Genomic DNA, 8542 nt, shown 5'->3' with positions numbered 1-8542 from the left:
CTATTCAGACTATTGTCTCATCATTCATTTTTGATGGATTGTATGTATCCAAAATCTATCCATTTCTTCTAAGTCTTATTTGTTGGCTTGTAGTTGCTTGTAGAAGTTCTTTATAATTCTTTGTATGTCTCAGGTATCTATTGCTTTATTTTCTTTTTCATCTCTGATCCACTGATTCATACCTTCTCCATCCTTTTTTGATTAGTGAGGCTAGTGGGTAAACTATTTTGTTGATTTTGTCGAAGAACCAGCTCTTTGATTCATTGATCTTATGTATTGTTCTTTTGGTCTCTGTTTGGTTTATTTCCTCCCTTATTTTGGTTATTTCTTTTTTCCCCTGCTAATCTTGGGATTGCTTTGTTGCCATTTTTCTAACTCCTTCGAATGTATGTTTAGCTCATTTACTTGGTGCTTTTGTAATTTCTTAACATAAGCATTGATTGAAATGAACTTTCCTCTTAGCACTGCCTTGATCATGTCCCATAAGTTTTGATATGTTGTGTTGATGCCTTAATTTGTTTCAAGCAATTTTTAATTCACACTTTGATTTCTTCCATAACCCATTGTTCATTTAGAAGCATATTTTTCAGTCTCCAGGTCTTTGCTTGTCTTCCTGGGTATTTTGAACTATTGATCTCTGGTTTTACTCCATGATCTGAGAAGGTGCATAGTATAATTTAAATTTTAAATTTGCTGAGGTTTGTTTTGTGACCTATGACATGGTAAATCTTGGAGAAAATTCCATGTACTGAAGAAAAATGTGTATTCTTGGTCTGTAGGATGAGAGGTTCTGTAGATATCAATTGCTTCCATTTGCTCTAGTGTCTGAGTAAGCTCTGTTGTTTCCTTGCTGAGTTTCTCTCCTGTTGATCTTTTTAGTGATGTTAATGGGGTATTAAGGCCCCAATACTATTGTATTGGAGTCTATTTTCCCCTTAGGTCCTGTAATATTTGTTTTACATAAGTATGTGCCCTGACATTTGATGCATATACATTTATTATGGTGATCTGAATAGATTCTTTGATCATTATGTGGTGTCCCTCTTCATCTCTTTTAATGTGTTTTCTATTAAAGTTTATATTATATATTAGACTGGCTATGCTAGCTTCTTTTTCCTTTCCATTACTCTGGAATATCTTTTTCCAACCTTTCATTTTCAGTTTTTGCTTATCTTTATTGGTGAGAGGTATCTCCTGTAAGCAAAAGATAGCAAGTCTTATTTTTTGATCCAGTCTGCTAATCTCTGACTTTTGATTGATGAGTTTAAGCTATTTACATTGAGGGTTAATATCAATAGGTGTTCCTGTCATTTTAGCAATGGGTTGTTCATTGTTTGATTTTGTGTTCTCTTTTTCTGGAAAGTTCTCCACATTCACAGGCCAAGTTGATATCCTTTGTTCTCCACCCCTAATCTATTTGAGCAATAATATCACCTGATTATCACACTGACATTGAATTTTTTTTTATTTCTGACACATAAAGAGTCCACCCCCCATCTTTTTCCCCCCTTTAGCTCAGATGTTATAGGATACAAATGGTTCATGTCTCCTCAGTAATGATTTAACACATGTTGAAGGCCATATATTACCCTTGCAACTGGTTCCACATGCTAGAGTTTTATATTGGCTGTGGAGCACACTCAGCTTGCAGGGAAACTAAAAATGCCAGACAGGCAATGCCTTACCATCTCCCCAAATGCATTGCCTAACCATTGAAAGCTAAGGACTTGAGGGAGAAATACCTTAGTTTCTTCATTGCTCAGTTGGGAAAACTTAGACATGTTCTGTTAAGCTCTGGTTGCTCACACTGGTAATCTATTTGGTATTACACTGTATAAAAGCTTTCTCTCCTTTCCCATGATTCTGCTTCCACTGATGATGCTTCCTTGGGCCATTGCCTAAATAACTGATCAGCACTCAAATCTGTATCTCAGAAACTGCTTCTGGGGTGCAGACAGCATCAACTAAAATATATCCTATATATTACCTGTCATCCCAAAATTCCTCTTCTGAGCATATATTCAATAGAAGGATGGATAAATGTATACCAAAAAAGTGAAAATATTTATCAATACATTCATAAAAGTCCAATATGAAAAGAACTAGAATGTCTAGTAATGATAAAATGATGGACAGATAATGAAAATTCCCACAATGGAATATTACACATAAAAATGAATCAATGAGCTACCACAAAATATAACAACATGGATGATTCTTCCAAGCATGTTGGATGAAAAAAGTATGACTCCAGTGTATACATTGTTAATTCACTAGATTTCTTTATCATTATTTTGGTGGTGTGTCATTATTGGGGGTAATAATATGCAATAAGGAGTACACTGATAAAATAAACAGAAAAAGAAATATCATATAATAATCTAAATAACTTGAGCAAAAGTTTATCTGAATTTTCTTCTCCTTAAACATGATCTATATTGTGCATTATGGTGTTTATGAATACATTGTTGTATGATTTGAGCCTTAAAATTTACAATACTTTCTTATGTACTGGATGTGCTTTATGGTGTTAATATCTTAGTTGTCCTTTTATTCTCAGCCTCTGGTTAATTACAAGCATACAATGACATCCATGCTATGGATGTGACTTTCATTTTAATTGATGTAATTAAAAATAATATGGCACAGATTTCTCAAATTTAACAAGCAGATATTAATAAATAGATGGTTCACATTTCTCAGTGATCAACATATCAAAAGGTAACCAGGGCAATTGCAGGTAACTTTTGGATGAGACAATTGGTTTGCCGTTCCACACTGAACCCTGTGGGGTCAACAATTTCTTCAGTATCCGTATTAGCATATTTTAATACCTGTTGAATCTGGAGACTCACTAATATGTTTAGTAAATGGAAGTACTATTTACAGTTATTAACATATCAAATCCTCATCCTAGATATAAGATTCTGAAAATAATAACATTTCTTTACAATAATGGAATCCCTGTGAGTGTCTAAGATCATTTTGCTGCTGAGCAAACAGGAAAATATACTCCTCTTTGCAGAGAGAACACTTAGCTTATAGATATATGCACCTATGAGGGTACAATAGAGTTATCTCAGTGTGGGCACAGAATCACATTGCATGAGCTTGCATTGTGAGCCCATTACTTAGTAGTAGGTCAATTTCAGGCTAGCTAATTAAATCAATTTCCTCAAATGTAAGATCAGAATAATAGCGATATAAGCTATTGTGAAAAACTGGGCACCAGCCTTAATCCTAGTAAAAATTCAAGAGAGGAAAAGACCTCTAGGAATTCCACCCCTGTAAATTACATTAAGGTGGGTACAAGAAGCTCCCTTTAAAGAAAAAGTAATGTCAAGAAAAAGGAAGCTATCTCCTCGTTCCTCATTCTTTATGTGTTCTAATTCTTTCTCCATTTCTCAAAGCATGCTTCCAACATGCCTAGGACAAGCATGGGCTGCATATATGAATATACCCTGGTGTAGCTATGTGGATTTTTAAATAGTCAGAACTGTAACTATGATATATATGGTCAGTTACAACAAAATATCTTAGCAGCGTTTTGAGAAAATTATAGAAATAAATTAGCCAAAGGGTTTTGCAGGCATCTCCAGAGGACATGGAAAAATTTAATTGCATCTCCTTGTCAGTGTCTGGCTTTTGGAGAATAACATCAGCTGCTTTTTGAATAAGAAACATTCCACACTCCATGATTCTCCAGGTAACTGGCCAGTTTCCACTGCTGAATTGATTTTGTTCCAACTTCTCTGTGCATATTAAATAAAGTGTGGTGACTCATTGTCTCTCAAGTTGTTTAAGGTTCACAGCCAAGACAAATTCCTCAGTTCAAGTCAATATGATTCTGGAGCCTGTCTTGCCATGTTCATGGCTGTGTTGTCCTTCTGTGTCTTGGGGCCACACATCTGGAATCTGTACGTCTCTAGTTCGGCCCTTCCTGACTGCATTCTGCCTTCTGTCAGGAAGCTGTGGACAAAGGGTCTAATGTGCATGAACACAACCACCAAGAACATTTTTGTTATCTCAGCCATTTACAAATAATTTAACAATTCAGGGATTATTTAAAAGCAATCTGGGTGGAATTCTCCAAATCTCCAATCATATCATGGTGCTTGCTATTTTCTCACTATTGGCTTTTTCCTATTGTCTTCCATATCAAATTCATGTCTGCCCAACCATAAATTGTGTGGACAACATGATTATTTCTTTCTTTATTCCTTCCTCTGATTTTGCTGTTTCAACCAGAATTCCACTGCAAATTACTTTCTCTTACCACATACCCTTCATCTTCGTCCTGGCTGCTCCTTTTTCCTTAGCTCAAGGAATAGCAAGTGCTATTCTGAACATATCTGAATCTGCTATATCTGAATTTGCATCTTCTGTCCCACAAGCACATTGCATTTCTTGCCTAGTCTTTGCTGCTAAATATCTTTCTCTCATCTCCTATCATACAGCCATATATTATCTATGTTTGCTTTTTTCTAGATCTTAGATTTGCTTTTGATCATTCAACAAAATCTGCTCTTCCTATCTCAACTATATCTATGAAAGGAATAAATGGAGGGATGACATACAAATGCAACACAAAATAAATTCCTCACTAGTGAAAATTCTACTATGTCTTCATGTAGCTACACAAGTACTCTTTCCTTGTGAGGACCCTTAGTCCATTAGAACACAAGGATGGGACCCACTGGTCTATAGTAGTGCAATATTAGCTTTGCACTTTCTGAGGAGGAAGAGGAGAAAGACAAGTCCCCCTCCACTTCCTAAGGCAGAGTTGTGCTTCCATCAATGTTAAAAGAACAAGGGATAGAAGATAGATAATTTACACATTTAAATTTACAAGGAGTAGACTGCAATGACTTCAGATGAAGAAACCTCAGCGTCAGAAATCTAATTTCTCATTCTCCACAATTTGAAAAAAAATGCTCTGTTTTGAAATTACTCAAGGTTCTGTGGAGACTGGTCTTTTTGTTGTGTGTATGTGTAAACTCTTGCTCTCAGAAAGTTGAATATATCTGAATTCAGTAAAAATGAAGAAACTCAGACTACATCTGCAGTTCCAAGTTGCCTCAGTTAGGGCTGCTCTAAGTAAGAACACAGGAAAGGCTGATACTGCTTTCTTATGGTTCTGAAGAGCGGAGAAGTCTAATATTAGGATGCTAACATGGCTGAGTTATGGGGAGAGCTCGCTTTCCAACTGATTGGTGATCATATTATTACTGTATCTTCAAGTGGGAGAGTATGATCAAGTGAGTTCTGTAGTGTCTTTTATTGTAACAGCATGAATCACATCATGAGAGCTCCACTTTTGTGATTTAATTATTTCCCTACATCTCGATCTCCAAACACCATCAGGCTAGGGAATACTATATGATTTTATGAATTTTGGCAGAGTACAAATATTCAGTCCATAACACTATCTCCCTGCTTAGGCTATTTTCACTGCCTGCTGACTCAGAAAATCGGGACTTTCGAAGCTGTCTTCATTCTACACATCCATCCATGCTGTGGCTGGCCCTGTCTGCCATTTGACTATCATATGACTGTCTCCCTAACACCATGTTTCGCTCTATTTTGTGCCTGTTTTTTCTCTATCTTGAAAACACCCTTATTTGTAACCTCACTTCCACCCCTACACCCACATTTTCTCTAATGATATTTGCAGCCAAACTTAAAAAACAAAGTTGTACACAACTCATCACTCCTTTCCTCTTTGTAACTGCAAACCAACCAAAATGATTCTCCGAAAGATCACAAAACCTGCTTGTCTCCTTACCTGATGGTTTCTACTCTCTCCTGCTGAACTTTCTGCAGCTTTCAGTGCCCTTGAGGGTGCTCATGCTCTAGTTGGCAGTCTCTTCTTCCAGTCCAGCACTCCCCTTCTTCATTCCACCTCCATCTTCTGTTGCCATCTTCCATTCTCTGTATGACTCTCTCTTCAGAATTATTCCTCCTCAAAAGCTCAAACAAGACTATCATACAGAGGGCTTTGCAATTTATATGTGATTTCTAAATACTTCCACCTACATCTCCCAAAGATCACCTTGAGTCAGTTTCACATCAAAGAAGTAAGATCTGTCCAGTGATGACCCTTCCTCATGTTCTCACATGAGATAATAGCATCAGGATCCTATACGTTTCTAAACTCAGTCTCAGACCCCTTTAGAATCTCTTTTTATTCCTCAGTGATGTAGAATTTCCCTTGATGACATCTTTTCTATATATAATTTTCTTTGTGTTTTCACTCATGTCTGGTGATTCTTCTATGATCTAGCTTTAGCTTATTTTCCTTTGTGTGCTAAATTCTTTTCACATGTTCCCCATCACTTCCTAGCTCATCTTGCTGAAAGACTGCCCCTCACCTTCTTATAAACATTTTCTGTCCCCTCATTGCCAACATAATGCAGCCCACCTTTCTAAGCCTTGCATTCAAGATCTCAGCACCAACATGAGATTACCTCTCCAGCTTTATCTTCTGCTTCTTTCATCCACAATCTCTATATACCTGAAATTTCTCTGCTTTTTACTTTTCAAAAGTACCTTGCACCATCATTCTTTCCTTGAGGAATCCTATTCCCCACACCTTTCAAGCTTCTTCTTCCAAGAAATGTTTCATGACCCTGACATCTGGAGGAACCTTAGTTCTATGAATACTCTAGGTTTCTAGGTATATCCCCCATTTAAATGTTAATATTATGTACATGGCACAACTCCCTCTTAAGTGGTCTCTTAAAATGGGGATTTGTAAAAATTCCTTTTCTTCCCAGTCACCCTGTAGGATCATATTCTCCTTAATACTTAATATATAAACTTTCACTTATAATTTAGTAATAACAATTTTGATGCTGTGCATACTAGGAGAGGTCACACAAAAGCCTTCATTCAGATATAAGAAGAAAATATCAGAAGTTCAAACGATTACTTGATCATGTTTATTTAAAACTTAGATTTTGTGAGTGTTTTCAACACAAATTCAGTATAAACATATGCATGAGGGTTGTCTGTGGTTGTATTCACCAGATGCAGCCTCAGGTGCCGAGCTGGATTCACAAAGACGTGTGGGGAGTGCTCTGCAGAGAACATCTTTGGGAATGGAGTAGGCAAGACCAGGCAGAAAGAGAAGATGATCCACTAGAGATCTCTGATTCTGGACTGGCCTTTTGCATTTTCCAGAATTAACATGAGGATGCTGGGCCTTTGTATCTTTGCACTGGCCAGACATTAACCAAGGACCACCTCCAGCAGGGACAGTATCTTGGGTGAGACAGCTGCCCTCAGCTTATTGCAGTTTCCTGTGAAGGCTATGACTGTGAGAATCAGTGTCCCACACTCTTGGCAGTGAGGGCCAGTGTGTTCTGTCCCTAAAGAAGGATATAAGTGTGGTACGACAGTATCCACTACAATGGCACATTCTCATATACTATTTTCTTTCTCTTTTGACATAGTGGTGGTGCTATCAGAAACTCTTTAGAGACTCGTGGATCAGAGGAACACTCGAAAAAAAAATGGAGTAGGAATACTAACATCGATTAATGATCTCTTTGTATTAAGTACCTTGCCAAGCATTATACATGCTCTGCTGTTCTACTTCAAAGCCTAAAGGGCAAAAAAGTATAGCATGATTGAGATTCCTTCAACAAGTTTCATGCTGCCAAGAAAAGTAGACTAGGCATTGAATTTGGTTTTCTAGTGATAGAGCTATATGATTCACATGGGGATGACTCAACAATGAAAAGTATTTAAAAGAGAGACAAGGTCCATTTGTATCAGTGGCTACTTCCCGAATTGTAAAGAAATGACCAGAATCAAAAGTATTCCCTAAAGGGGATACTGAAGTATTCAGTCAGGTGTGATTCAAAAAGCTGGTTCTTTCTACTGTGTGAGGGAACAGCTAGTGAACTGGAAAGTGTTTTCTCTTTTGAACAATTACAGGATCTTTTCATGTCCCAATCTTTTTATTCTATTCATTTTAACTTACATAACTCTTCAATCTCTATTCCAGTTCATATTTGGATAGGACAGTATAACATGGGGTTAGAGTGGAGACTCCCCAGGGAGATGAGCTCAGGTTTTAACTCCTCTGTAAATCCTGAAGTGGCTAGTTGATTTCTTTCATGACATTTACTAAGCTGTAAAAATGGAGAGAAGAGTAATATGTATCTGGACATCTGGGCCCTGCATGGTGGATCAACTGGCTAATCCTCCCCTTGGAATCCTGTATGGGTATCAGTTCATGTCCAGGCTACTCCACTTTACATCCAGCTTCCTGCTTGTGGCCCGGCAAAGCAGTGGATGGCCTAAAGCTTTGCAACACTACACCTGTGTGGAAGATCTGGAAGAAGCTCCTGGTACCTGGCTTTGGATGGGCCCAACTCTGGCTGTGGGGGCACCTGGAGTCCACATTGGACTTGATGCTTTCATTTCTTTGTTGCCATCCCCGCTCTTCTCCTCCCCATGAAACAAAAAGACACATCTCCTCTCATGGCATCCTTAGGTAGACCCTAGAGTTCATACCAGACACACTACATACAAA

The sequence above is a fragment of the Ochotona princeps genome, chromosome 1 (genome assembly GCF_030435755.1).
Source record: "Ochotona princeps isolate mOchPri1 chromosome 1, mOchPri1.hap1, whole genome shotgun sequence".
Classification (NCBI taxonomy): Eukaryota; Metazoa; Chordata; class Mammalia; order Lagomorpha; family Ochotonidae; genus Ochotona; species Ochotona princeps.
The sequence above is the reverse complement of the archived record's forward strand: the minus strand, read 5'-3'. Positions refer to the sequence as shown.